This window comes from Labeo rohita, chromosome 23, assembly GCF_022985175.1.
Source record: "Labeo rohita strain BAU-BD-2019 chromosome 23, IGBB_LRoh.1.0, whole genome shotgun sequence".
NCBI lineage: Eukaryota > Metazoa > Chordata > Actinopteri > Cypriniformes > Cyprinidae > Labeo > Labeo rohita.
In genome coordinates this window covers 4,932,058-4,945,894 of record NC_066891.1, presented here as the reverse complement: position 1 = coordinate 4,945,894, position 13,837 = coordinate 4,932,058, and the positions used below count along the sequence as shown (strand labels likewise).

The 13,837-nt window shown below is 35.1% G+C and overlaps 1 long non-coding RNA gene across 2 annotated transcripts; it reads right to left on the bottom strand.

Moving 5' to 3' along the window:
* Window positions 1–2,227: 2,227 nt before the first annotated feature.
* Window positions 2,228–4,291, bottom strand: LOC127155059 (uncharacterized). 2 transcript variants are annotated; one of them, XR_007825528.1, is made up of 4 exons: window positions 4,220–4,291; window positions 3,957–4,050; window positions 3,553–3,680; window positions 2,228–2,513 (listed from the first exon to the last, which is right to left on the bottom strand). It is a non-coding gene; the product is annotated as an uncharacterized LOC127155059 (long non-coding RNA). The 2 variants fall into 2 exon arrangements; XR_007825527.1 differs by lacking the exon at window positions 4,220–4,291 and having other exon boundaries at window positions 3,957–4,109.
* Between the last annotated feature and the right edge of the window lie 9,546 nt (window positions 4,292–13,837).

The following is a 13,837-nucleotide window of genomic DNA, read 5'->3' as shown; positions in this document are numbered from 1 at the left end:
TAGGGAAACAATGGTTCTTTTAAGAACTCTTCACTGAAAGTTTCTTTGAGGAACCCAAAATGGTTCTTCTATGGCATCATTGCAAAAAACACCTTTTGGAACCTTTGTTATTAAGTGTAGAGTAAAGAACAATTTTAAAAATCAAATAAGCTTATTTTTTTCTATAAAGATGGATGTTAAATGTTTTTCATGGAATCATCAATGCCAAAAAATAACTTTTATTTTAAGAGTGTATAAAGCATTTCTTTCACCAAGATATATATAGCAGAAACATAGTAGATCATTATTTATAGAAAGCTGAACTATCCATTTTAGAGCACACATTTATATCCCATACATATTCAAATCCATCCTCCTCCCCGTATTTAATTGGCATTGTGGGTCTTACCCAGGTGGCTTAGCTGTGGATATTCGGATGCTCTAGACTCGAGCATCAACGTGACAGTTTGAGGTGGAGAACACTATTATTAGTTTACCTCTCAGCCATGGCATTTTATCACTGTTCCATCTGATGGTCTGGAGCTTTAAAAAAGAGAGGAAGTTGTGCATCTCAATCCGCCCGTTCATATTTCATAGGGCACGGTGTCATAAATACAGGGAGCGCGGCTGACCTGAGCTATTAGTTACACACCTACAATGGGCGTGGGACAGTTTGTCTCTGGCAGGGACACGTTTTCTATGAAGTCACGCGGAACGGGATCCTGTGCTGAGAAAAACCGTACGCGGGCATGCAGACGCCGACGCACAACTTTGTATGAATATGAAAACGCAACGTGGCCCGAGGTGGGAAAGAGAAGTCGAAGAGGGACAAAAGATGAAAGCAATACGACAGACCTCCAGCCAGGAGTGAAAAAAAACATCCGTGTAATATCTGGCGAGGCTCGCGCTCCGCTCGGCTGTCTGAGAGGGGTTGCGGGAGGGCAGCGTTTGGAGTCCAAACAGCAGGTCAGATTGTAGGTCAATAGTGAGTTGCACTACAGAGACTCTCGGTTTTCCCTCAGCGTGTCTCATAAGTTCTGGTCGCACAACTCGCCTTTCGCTTTCTGTCACTCTCGGGCCGTGGAGAGCAAATGTGTGTGAGTCTGATACACAAACATATAAAGTCTTTATGTCATGGAGTTGTTGTTTTGCAAAGCCAAACTTTCCGGCATGATGTCTGGAGGCCTGTAAAAAATAAAAGAGGTAATAAGTGAGATAAAGTTCAAAATAAGAAATAGTCACACTGTAAGATAAAGTTCTAAGATAAATGATAAATGAATTTGTTCTAAACTTATCAGATCCTTATGACCTTATCAGAAATAACTGGGGTTTTATATCAATCTTTTATTTAGTATCAATCATGTACTATTATAGTTTTTACTTATATTTTGAATTAGATTTTATTTTCATATTTTGTTTTAACTTTGTTTTTAGTTTAAATTTTAGAAATTTTGTGTGTGTGTGTGTGTGTTTTAAATATATCTATATTATATATAATTTTTTATTTATTAGTTTTAGTTATTTTAGTTCTTTAGTACTTTGTTTAGTAATTAGTTTTTAGGCACCGGCTATTAAGTGAAAATAGCATATTTTCTTAGCGATAGCTGCTATTTATACTAAATGTAAATAGCGACAGACTATTTATGCTATGAATCTGAGTATTTTGTTTGCAGTAACAGTAGTTACATGCTGTTTATACAAAATAGTGGCAGATATCTGTACCTCAGTATTGTAGTACATTATAAAACAGTATGCAATAGCAACACAGTAAATTTGCCCGAGTAAAATTTACTCAAATTGAAGAAAATTTTACTCTGTGCCAGATAACATTTGGTCCCTCTCTGAAAAGAGTAAAAGTTACTCTTTTGATAGAGTTGTTTTTCCAGAGTTAATTTTGCTCAATTTGGTGTTAATATTTTACTCTCTCCTGTTACATTTGACTCTATTTAGTGTTTTTTGAAATTAACTCTTGTACTATTTTACTCAGTTCAGAGGTACAAGAAATTTACTCTGCTACTTTTTAACTCTGTTCAGAAGAAAGTCAAATTTACTCTGCCAAAATTTACATCTCTTCCAGAGTTGTTTTTTATCAATTATGAGTGAACTTTAAAGACTAAATAACTCTATCCAGAGTTAATCTTTTAAATTACATCATTCATATTCTATCCTCAAAAACCCCTAAAAATAGAAATGAAAAACTTGCTTTTCAATCTGAAAAAAAAAAAAAAAAAGTCTACAACAAACTGTATACTCATGTCTCACAATTTTATTTTTTCAATCTCCTATTTAAATAATACACTTACATTTACAATATTACACTTGTGATCATGATCATTTGGTGGTTTCTGCATCTATATCATAGACAGTGTTTTGCAGAAAGCTATACACAATGGACAGGTCTTACAGAGTAGAGCATATTGGACAATTACAATAAAACAAGACTGGACCCTACTTCTCATCAGCCCAACAAGAAGTAGATACAGCTGGAGACTCTCTCGAATGCCATCCAACTGCCCTTGGATACTGGTAACAGTCTGTAAAAGAATAAAAACACATTATTGCCAGTGTGACTTAAAAGTTAGTCAATATACAGCATGAATAAAGAAACAGTGAAGTCTGTCTTCCACCAAAGTTTATGTTTTACATAATTCCAACAGATTGTTACTAAATATGTGAAGTAGAAAATAGCAGCACAAGAACAATAATTTAGAGGACAGGTGATTAAAAAGATTTCTCCCAAAAATGAAAATTCTGTTATTAATTAATTACTCTCATGTTGTTCCAAACCTGTAAGACCTTTGTTCATCTTCGCAACACAAATTAAGATATTTTTCAAGAAATCTAAGAGCTTTCTGACCCTGCATATACAGCAAGGGTACTGCCACATTCAAGGCCCAGAAATGTAGTAAGAACATTGTTAAAATAGTCCATGTGACACTGATTCTACCATAATTTTATAAAGCTACAAGAATACTTTTTGTGCACAATAAAACCAAAATAACTACTTTATTCAACAGTTCTTCTCCCCCAAGTCACTGTCCTCCACCATTAAAGACAGTATCATGATGCATGCGCATGCTTTGTAAACAAACGCAGCGCATGTGTGTTCCTGTGTCAGCAGCATCACACGTATGCATCAGGGTACTCTCGATTATGGCGGAGGATGGTGACTTGAAAGAGAAGAATTGTTGAATAATTATATTATTTTTCTTTGCGCACAAAAAGTATTCTCGTAGCATTGTAAATTATTGTAGAAACACTGATGTCACATGGATTATTTTAACAATGTCCTTGCTAAGTTTCTGGCCTTGATCGTGGTAGGACTCTTGCTGTCTATGAAGCTCAAAGATCTCTCAAATTTTTTCAAAATTATCTTCATTTGTGTTCCGAAGATGAAAACAAAGGTTTTACAGGTTTGAAACAACATGAGGGTGAGTAATAAATGACAGAATTTTCATTTTGGGGTGAACTATCCCTTTAAGAGCCTTTCTGAGAAATAAGCACGTTCAAAATCATACAGTATTACAATATTATCAACTAGTGTCATTTGATATGCTTCATTAGTAGCTTCACCTTGATGAATTTCACAAGACGATCACGTTTGCCTAGCTGAGATCTTTCCCGGTCTTACGTGGCGGTGACTTGAGAGGGTGGCAAAAGGTGAACCAGCATCAAAATGGAAGACAATTTGCTGTTCCAACCTGGAGATACAGAAACAAAATAAAAATTTATTTTAGGTTTTTAGTTTTTCATCACAACCAAGTCTTTATGACTACAGATGTGTGGATGAACTGAGCTGAAACCTCTACAAGTATTGAAATGAAGTCATAAACTTATACATTATTTTTTTTTATTCAGAGTCCTAAATGAAGACAATTTCTAACTGTAAATCTGCAACTCCTGTACTAGGCCCTTGCGAAAATATCAGGGTAGAAGTGTTGGAAAATAAATTGAAAATATTTGCAACAGCTACTTACATAACGAAACTTGCTCCTGGGGTCAACCAAGCATAGGAATAGGGAGATGATTCTCTTCGCAGATTCTTCCTTTAAACTACAGGAAGGGCTTTTTCTACACACACACAAACATAAACCAATAACATCATAAACATCAATTAACAAAGTACAGTATAAACAGCCTACCCATGTTCATTTGTCAAATGTGCTACCACGATTTTCACCATTTCACCATTATTAATGAAAAGTATTAAAGATATTAAAAATGTTAAAGTTTCTCTTACCACGTTCCCAAAACATTTGAAATGTAAAAGGTTTTGAAGAAAAAAATATATTTCTTTGAACTTCATTCTGACTGTTGTTGGTTTACATCCTGAAGAAACCAAAAAGACAAAGTTACAAAGTTAAACACAAGGCAATAACACTCAGTCAGATGATGAAAAAACATTCATTAGTGCACTACACAACATGAGTTATCTTTGTTCACTAATATGTTTTTAATTTGTAATAATTGCTTGGTTTATATCTTTAATGTATATGGCCTAATTGTAGGCTAGTATTAACATTGCACTGTTGTATGTCCCATTTCCAACGTTTTTCCCCTCTTTCTCCGTCACTGAAGTGGAGCGTTTATGAAATATTGTTCTTATAAATTCTTCCCATTATTTCCGTAATTAAAGTTTACATATTAAAATTCTTGCAAACTACAATGAAGTGCAAAAGTTATTGTACGTGTTCCGCAGTGGTCAAAAAGGATTCAATCGAATTGTATTTTGAATTGAAACACTGACATTCTGCAATAAAATCACCGACTAGCCCTCGTAAATGTTAAAAATACCTTTCGTTCTCATGAGAAACAGTTAACTTACTGTCTAAATAGGACTAATCCACATCAAAATGGCCTTCAACAATCCAGTTAAGGCTAACGTTAATTTAACTCTTTTCCGAGTCAAGTACATGTGGGGAACTCGAGTCTATCGTCACAATAGTTTAGTGGAGAAACATTGATAGGCAGCTAACGTTAGTTAATTTCAATTAACGTTCAAAATAAATGTTCAAAATATATATGTTAGCTATTTGATTTCAAACTTTGCCTAACATTAACTAGTTTTCAAGCTGACAGGAGAAGGCAAGCGATCTCTTAAACATTCAAAACACATGGCAAAACGATCCGAGCTCAGAGCAAAGGCGAATATAATTAAAATAAACAGTAAGACTTTGAAACTTTACTTACTTTACCATCCAGCAGAAGCGTGCCGTCTTCTAAACCCAAAGCAGCAGCAGTCGATGGCCGTGATTAACAGTAATGGCGGATCAACGAAGGGATGAGAGTAAATTGGGGAGGAGTCACAGTTACTCTGTAATTTTGCTCCCACTCTACGGATAAATTTTACTCTGTACACTCAAAATAGAGCAAAAACAACTATTTTTGAGGAAAAAAAATTTAACTCTGGAAAAACTACTCCGCCATTTTTCCTGTGAAGGTTTTGAGTGTAAATTATTATTTTTATTTTTATTAAGATTTTTTTATATAAATATATATATATATATATATATATATATATTTTTTAGTATATATATATATATATATATTTTTTTTTTTTTTTTTTTTTTTTTTTTTGATGCTATTTGTAAATCAGTGTTGCCAAGTCAACGGTTTTCCTGTGGAATTGGGCTACTTTGACACTGTTTCCGCAGGTTGTTTATCATGTCCCCAATAACATGTATTTTACCCCCCCGGAACATGCTTTTTACTGGTGGACCCTCCCCTCGAAATGCAATTGGGCTAGTTTTGGGTAGCAGTTGGGTGGGTTTTGTTGTGAACACCTGGCAACCCCGGTGTAAATAGTCACTCTGAAGTTTTTTTTTTTATTAGTTTTTAGTTATTAGTCTATTTTAGTTCTTACTTTAATAACTAGCTGAAATAAATGTAATTTTTTATACATTTTATTTTATTTTAGTTAACATTTATTTTTAGTTTCAAGTAGGCCTGATGATTTTTTTTTTTTTTTTTTTTTTTTATGGTTTTAGTTTTAGTTAACAATAATAACCTTGTGTCATTCACACTATTCCTTATATGCCTACTAGATTTTTATTTTATTTTTATTTTTATTTAACTTTTATTTTTTGTTTCAAGTAGGCCTAATGATTTTTTTTAATGGTTTTAGTTTTAGTTTTTCCAGGTCTGGAAAAGTATGGAAAAAATATTTGCGTTTGCAGACTTTTGCCCCTATTTAGTTTTTTATAATAAAACTGTAAGAATTCAATGAAAATAAATGTATTGTAAAGAAGTGAGATTTCATGGCAGCTGTTTAGTTTATTTTTTAGTGATTACCAAATATGCATTTTTTGATTATGCAAACTGCAGTTATAAGCACTTTGGGTTTTTTCTCACAATATTTTTAGCACCATATTATATAGCCTCAAGGACCTTTGCAAAAATAAAACATATACAGACTTTCATGTGTGCACGAGAAACCATTAAACTTGACAATGCACACTGAACCACCTATTGCACCATCAGCTCATTTTGTGACATTAGTGGTAATACAATAAGAAAAGTTAAATTTTGAGCAAGTAGATCTGTGTTAATTAATGTATATTCGTACTCTTTTTTATTTGTAGTGATGCACAAAGGAAATAGGTTATATAAATCTATAAACTGTAATGCATAAGCATTCAAAAATATTCCACGTGCATGTAAATCATTTTTCGAGGGCACAAAAAAGTTGCATGTAAAATTTTTTTTTTTTTGTGACTTTGTTGTCTGAGAAAACTGAGAAAATAAAAATATTTACAGATGACTGTACTATATACCAAATATAAAGCTGGGAATGTTGCTCTATGAGCCATTTATGTTAAATATGATCTAAATAATCTACTTAGAGGTTTGGAAATTTGAGTCTGGAAAAGTATGGAATTTTGAAATGGAAAATGGGTAGGAACCCTGATACTGGAATACTGGTGTTCATACAATGTTTTACACTGTATTTTGCACAATTCTGCACAACAATTTGTAAGAAATAATAAAATTCCCTTACCTAACAAGCAGCAAATCATAACTCATATCTGTATCTATTCCCTAAAAAGCAATGAGCTTTTTAAAGCAATAAAACTTCCTGTTTCAACAGGAAATCAACAAAGTCCAGTATTTAAAGTAGTTTACAAGTAGCAAGAGTGACTTTTTTCTTCAGGAATCTGTCAACAAGTCACTTTCCTTTCAAAGCAGGCAAGCAGAACTGTCGGCTCATCACCCTTCAATTAAACCCGTGACCACCTGAAAGTCCTCGATTGACATTTCCTCCCCTGATTGTGTCTCATCCATTTTTTAATTGCGCTCATTCTCTCTCGGCCGTTCCCATGAGGTGGGTGGACTGCAGTGGTGGCCACTGTCATTCGTCAGGGATGACAGGAGCGAGAGACAGACAGAGAGAGAGTGAGAGAGAGAGAGAGAGAGAGAGTGGCACCATGCCACTTCCAAAGCGAGTGCTGATGTGTCAGTCTTATCACACAGCCGAGCGCTCTGGAGGCGACATCCTCCACTGAATCAGTGACATTTCACGGACGGTGCAAATCTATCCGTCTTTGTCAAGCGTCCCTTCATCCTCGCACAAGCACACATCGTTTTCGCATTCCAGGAGTTAGCATATTGATCACGGCAGAGTCGCTGAAGTGTGGAAGCCATTTTTTCCCCCCCTCTTTTTTTGGGCTAAAATGGACACCTTTAGTCTAGTGGTCACTGTCAGTTTCCGGTGAGGTGCGTTTTAATCCCGCTGTGTGGGTGGTCTGGGTCACGGGTGTCACAGCGTGTTGGTATGCTGAATGGAGGGAGGCTTTTTTATTCAAAGCCCTTTTCTTTATTCAAAGCCTGTGCTAGACGCAATGTTTTCTTGACTTCATGTGGAACGCCGAGCTGAGTGAATGGAAAAGTTTTTGAACTTTGTAATTATTGTACATGCTCAACACGGATGAAGAGCGCCTTGAGGTCAGGACTGAGCTCTCGCTCTCAAAAAGGAGTGTTTAATTAGCGTCTCGTTTAACTGTTGTCAAATAAAAATGCCTAAAAATCCTCAAAACAAGATACATTTTCTGGAGAAGCAACACAGCATAGATAGTAACACAGATAGTTCAACCAAACGTGAAACTCATCATTTACTCACCCTTATGTGACTCCAAAACCGTGTCAGTTTTACTTTCTGCAGAACATAAAGAAAACATGACATTAACTGTTGTTTTAGAAATGAAATGACCCTAAATTTATTCTGATTAATTTTCTGCACTATTTGGCATGATTTCCAAAATGTTCTGTAATCCTGTATAAAATTGCAAAGCATTTGTATTTATATTTATCATAATATACAAACAAGCTTCGTCTGATGATTTCTATTTTATAAAATATAATGTGGTGCGACCATCAAAAACTACCGTTTTGGGACTTTTATGTTGAAATCCATTCAAAGATAGGACTTTGCGTCATATAGCAGTTTACCAATGACCCATGGAAGCATCAAGCTTTTTAACGGCTTGTATGTAGTTACCACATTTGGATGTCATGTGGCATGACCTCAAAAAATAAAAAAAAAAAAAAAAAAATACTTAAGGTCATGTGGTATGACCTCAAACATTTATTTTTATTTTATTTTTATTGTTTAGTTGGTTGATTCTGTGCTTGTAAATTTTGACTGAATATGAAATATCATGTGGTGCGACCACTGCAGAGTGTTTTCCATTATAGATATATGTCCCAGATTGGCAGTTTTTGTGCTTTTATATTCAATTGATGGTTTATATACATAAAATACTTCATTTTAGTATAATTTGGAATAGATTTTTATGCAGTTTGCATAATTTCAGACGGTTTATGACAACGTGCCAACAGACAAGACAGAGCTGGTACTTTTGGTATGAAACAAGGTCTACGTGTTCAAATGTTGTAATTTTTTTTAAAGAAATTCAAACAACAAATACTGTTTTGTGGCTCTTTAACTGATCGTGAACCGATCGTCTCTTCATCTTTACTGGTTATTGCATGAAATAAACATGAATGAACATTAGAAGGTATCTTGTTTCATCTGTGAAAAGATGTCAGTACACACCATTTTTCAAGTGCAAGTCCACTAACTTTAATTTATTGTCCCATCTGGTTTGTTTGTCAGGCAAAACGGCGTATTTGGTGTTAAGATTGGTCGGATCGCCTGTTAATCATACTCACTGCGAAGGGTCAATTGAGCAGCCAAGATTGGGCAAAGTTCAGAAATAACTGGGGCTAAAGAAATGCCTGCAGTTAATGCCATGTGCTGCACTTTCATACATCTCTTTAAATAGATTGTTAATAATATAAGGCCTTTGCGTCATTTGGAGCGACCACTCATCAAGTGGTGCGACCAATAATTGCAATAACTGTATTAAAATAAAAATAAAATATCTAATTTTTTTGGTTGAAATATGAAACACTGCTACAGCATGCTTAAGTGAATGGTATTTTTAAAACATGTTTATCAGTTTTATGCAATTTACAGGAAAAATAAATCTGCTAACTACATTTAAGAAGGCAACTCTGAAATTCTAAAAGAAAAAATAAAAATAAAAATATGAGACCATTATTAACAAAAACTCAAAATAAATGCAAAAACTTTGCTTCTCAGCACATTTAATTAGAGAACATCTAAAAAATGTTAAGCATGTTAAAGAAATGAATTAATTTTAATATAAATCATAGTCGCACCATATGACATTTTTAAGGCTATGGCCATTTCATTGAGATGAAAAAGCACTAAAATCACTTAATTTTAAATTTTAATACAAATTTATGTGTACACAACATTCTTAAATGTTTAAACAATTACAACAGATTATTTTTTGTATTTTGAAAATCAATGACCCATATATATATTCTTCTTTCTTTAAAGTGTGTCAAATTAAACTAAACTCTGGGAAGTTGTCCTATCTGTCAAGATGTAAACCCCCCTTTCTGTTGTATCCTTTATGTTTAAGAGTGAAGGTAGTTCTTGCTTGAATGCATACTTGAAGGCCCAAATTATGGTTTGTGAATAGAGGATCTCAGATTTACAGCTCATTTACCATGTGTGTGCAACCAAGCCAGTAAAGTCTGCCTGCTTTGCCTTAATGATATCTTGGCACATGTATTCAATATAACCAAGACACCACATTTAACCATCCCGTCTCGTGCTGAAAACCGCGTTAGCGCTCGTCACGTTCAGCAAACTATTATTCTTACACTCAAATTACAATTTACATTTAAATTACATTCTGATTATTTCTAAATGATTCATAACTTAAGAAAAAAGATAATGGCTTTTTAGTTGTTTTTTAACTACATTTTTTGCTAAAAATAATTACAGGCTTATTATACGATGGCTAGTTCCCTGCTGTGCATTTGAAATTATTTAGCTTCGAAATTAAACTATTAGAATGCAAGTTCTACACCACAATGCTGAACCGCAGAGCAGATATCCCCCACAAATTAGAGCTAAAAATGGAAATGCACCGTATTGATTGGTTACTCCATTAATTAGATTATGTCTCAGGAGAGGAAATCTGTCCTAAAATTAGAGCGTTTCATGCTCGGCTGCCGTCCCGGGCTGATATTCGCTCTGAAAAAGCTGCACGGGGGATTGCAACATCTGTACTCTGTAATGTTGGGGTTAACTTTTGCAGCGATTGCATATGCAAAAACCACCGCCAGGTGCGACACTGACACAGCTGCTGACACGTAAGGCGCGATATACCCCGAGCAAGACAAAGCGAGGGAATACGAGGGATGCAAAGCGCCCTGCTCGGTTGTAGTCAGGCTATGTGTGAGTCCCATGCGAAAAGCGTGAATGAGAGGCCTGCAAATCGATAGGGACAGGGGATGTGGTGTCTGGCAAATCCAGTGGCGGCTGACATGTTCTCTGTGTAATCTCCTTCATTGTGCTGCGAGAGGGAAGATTATCCTCCGCTGACTGGCTGCTAAAAGATTCCCCGCTCTCAGAACGCTTCCAGAAGGGCGAGGGAACGGCACGCAAAAACCTCGAGTTCTTCCCCTCCTTCCCTGTCAAAGTCCGGATTATGCCGAGAAATTATCCCCTCTGCCTCTCAATAAAAGCTATTCTTATACGCCCTCGCCTTTCACGCAGTATCATTGGATTTGTGACACCGGATCTCCGCTCGGATTCGCCGCTAATTTCGACAGGTTGCAAAGCAAGAGTGGGATTAGCAGGACTCTTGAGGCACTTCTAGCGTTTTGTGCTCGACAAAAGAGAGAGTGTTAAACCAAATATACAAATAAAAAATATATATATTCTAGAGAAAAATATATTGGGTGGGTTTAGGTGATTTATATATATATATATATATATATATATATACACACACACACACACATTAAACATTGTTTTTATTTATTTTTTGTATTATAGCATTAAATAAAATATTATTTTTAATTTATTTTTATTTCTTTAATTTGTTTTATGTATTTATACTATTTTTTATTATTTTATTATTTATTATACTATTAAATAAAATATATTTTTAATTTATTTTTATTCCTTTAATTTATTGTCTTATTTAGTTTTATTGGTTATTTTATTTATTTATTTATTAGCATTAAATAAAATATTATTTTTGAAGATTTTAATTTCATGAACTTATTTTATGCATGTTATTTTATAATCATTTTATTATAACATTAAAATTAAAAGAGAGCATGTTATATATACACATTATATATTATTTTTTATTATAGCATTAAATAAAATGTTATTTTCTAATTAATTTTACTCCTTTAGTTTATTATTTTATTTTTAATGTTGTCGCATTTATTTATTAGCATTAAATACATTTTTATTTTCAAATAATTTCTTGAACTTATTTTATGTGTAATATATGTTATTTTATTATATTCTAGAGCAATATACATGAGTGAGTAGGTGATATATACACACATACAGTATATACATTATACAGTATATCATTATTTTTTATTTTTTTTATTTATTATAGCATGAAATAAAATATTATTTATGAAAGATTTAAATTTCTTGAAATTATTTTATGTATGTTATTCTATAATTATTTTATTATACCATTAAATTAAAAGAGAGCTTGTTAAACACACAAACACACACACACACACACACACATACACATATATATATATATATACACTGACCAAAATTATAAACACAACCCTTATTATTTAAAATGATTTTTTATTCCTCTAATGCATTTAATGAAATTATTTAATGCATGCTATTCTAAAAAAATATTTCTATATAGCTCTCTATAAAAGAAAGCTTGTTAAACACACATATATACACACACTGACCAAAATTATAAACGCAACACTTTTGTTTTTGCCCCCATTTTTCATGAGCTGAACTCAAAGATCTAAGACTTTTTCTGTGTACACAAAAGGCCTATTTCTCTCAAATATTTTTCACAAATGTGTCTAAATCTGTGTTAGTGAGCACTTCTCCTTTGCCCGAGATAATCCATCCACCTCACAGGTGTGGCATATCAAGATGCTGATTAGACAGCATGATTATTGCACAGGTGTGCCTTAGGCTGGCCACAATAAAAGGCCACTCTAAAATGTGCAGTTTTATCGCACAGCACAATGCCACAGATGTTGCAAGTTTTGAGGGAGTGTGCAATTGGCATGCTGACTGCAGGAATGTCCACCAGAGCTGTTGCCCATGAATTGAATGTTCATTTCCCTACCATAAGCCGTCTCCAAAGGCGTTTCAGAGAATTTTGACATCCAACTGGCCTCACAACCACAGACCATGTGTAACCACACCAGCCCCGGACCTCCATATCCAGCATCTTCACCTCCAAGATCATCTGAGACCAGCCACCCGGACAGCTGCTGCAACAATCGGTTTGCATACCCAAAGAATGTCTGCACAAACTGTCAGAAACCCTCTCAGGGAAGCTCATCTGCACGCTCATCGTCCTCATTGGGGTCTCTACCTGACTGCAGTTCGCCGTTGTAACCAACTTTGAGTGGGCAAATGCTCACATTCGATACATCTGGCACTTTGGAGAGGTGTTCTCTTCACTGATGAATCCTGGTTTTCACTGTACAGGGCAGATGGCAGACAGCGTGTATGGCGTCATGTGGGTGAGCGGTTTGCTGATGTCAACGTTGTGGATTGAGTGGCCCATGGTGGCGGTGGGGTTATGGTATGGGCAGGCATTTTGAATGCACAGAGATACAGTGACAAGATCCTGATGCCCATTGTTGTGCCATTCATCCACGACCATCACCTCATGTTGCAGCATGATAATGCACGGCCCCATGTTGCAAGGATCTGTACACAATTCCTGGAAGCTGAAAACACCCCAGTTCTTGCATGGCCAGCATACTCACCAGACATGTCACCCACTGAGCATTTTTTGGATGCTCTGGATCAGCGTATACGACATCGTGTCCCAGTTCCTGCCAATATCCAGCAACTTCCCACAGCCATTGAAGAGGAGTGGACCAACATTCCACAGGCCACAATCAACAACCTGATCAACTCTATGCGAAGGAGATGTGTTGCACTGTGTAATGCAAATGGTGGTCACACCAGATACTGACTGGTTTTCGGACCCCCCGGACCCCCCCAATACAGTAAAACTGCACATTTTAGAGTGGCCTTTTATTGTGGCCAGCCTAAGGCACACCTGTGCAATAATCATGCTGTCTAATCAGCATTTTAATATGCCACACCTGTGAGGTGGATGGATTATCTTGGCAAAGTAGAAGTGCTCACTAACAGATTTAGACAGATTTGTGAACAATATTTGAGAGAAATAGGCCTTTTGTGTACATAGAAAAAGTCTTAGATCTCAGGAAAAGTTCAGCTCAGGAAAAATGGGGGCAATAACGAAAGTGTTGCTTTTATAATTTT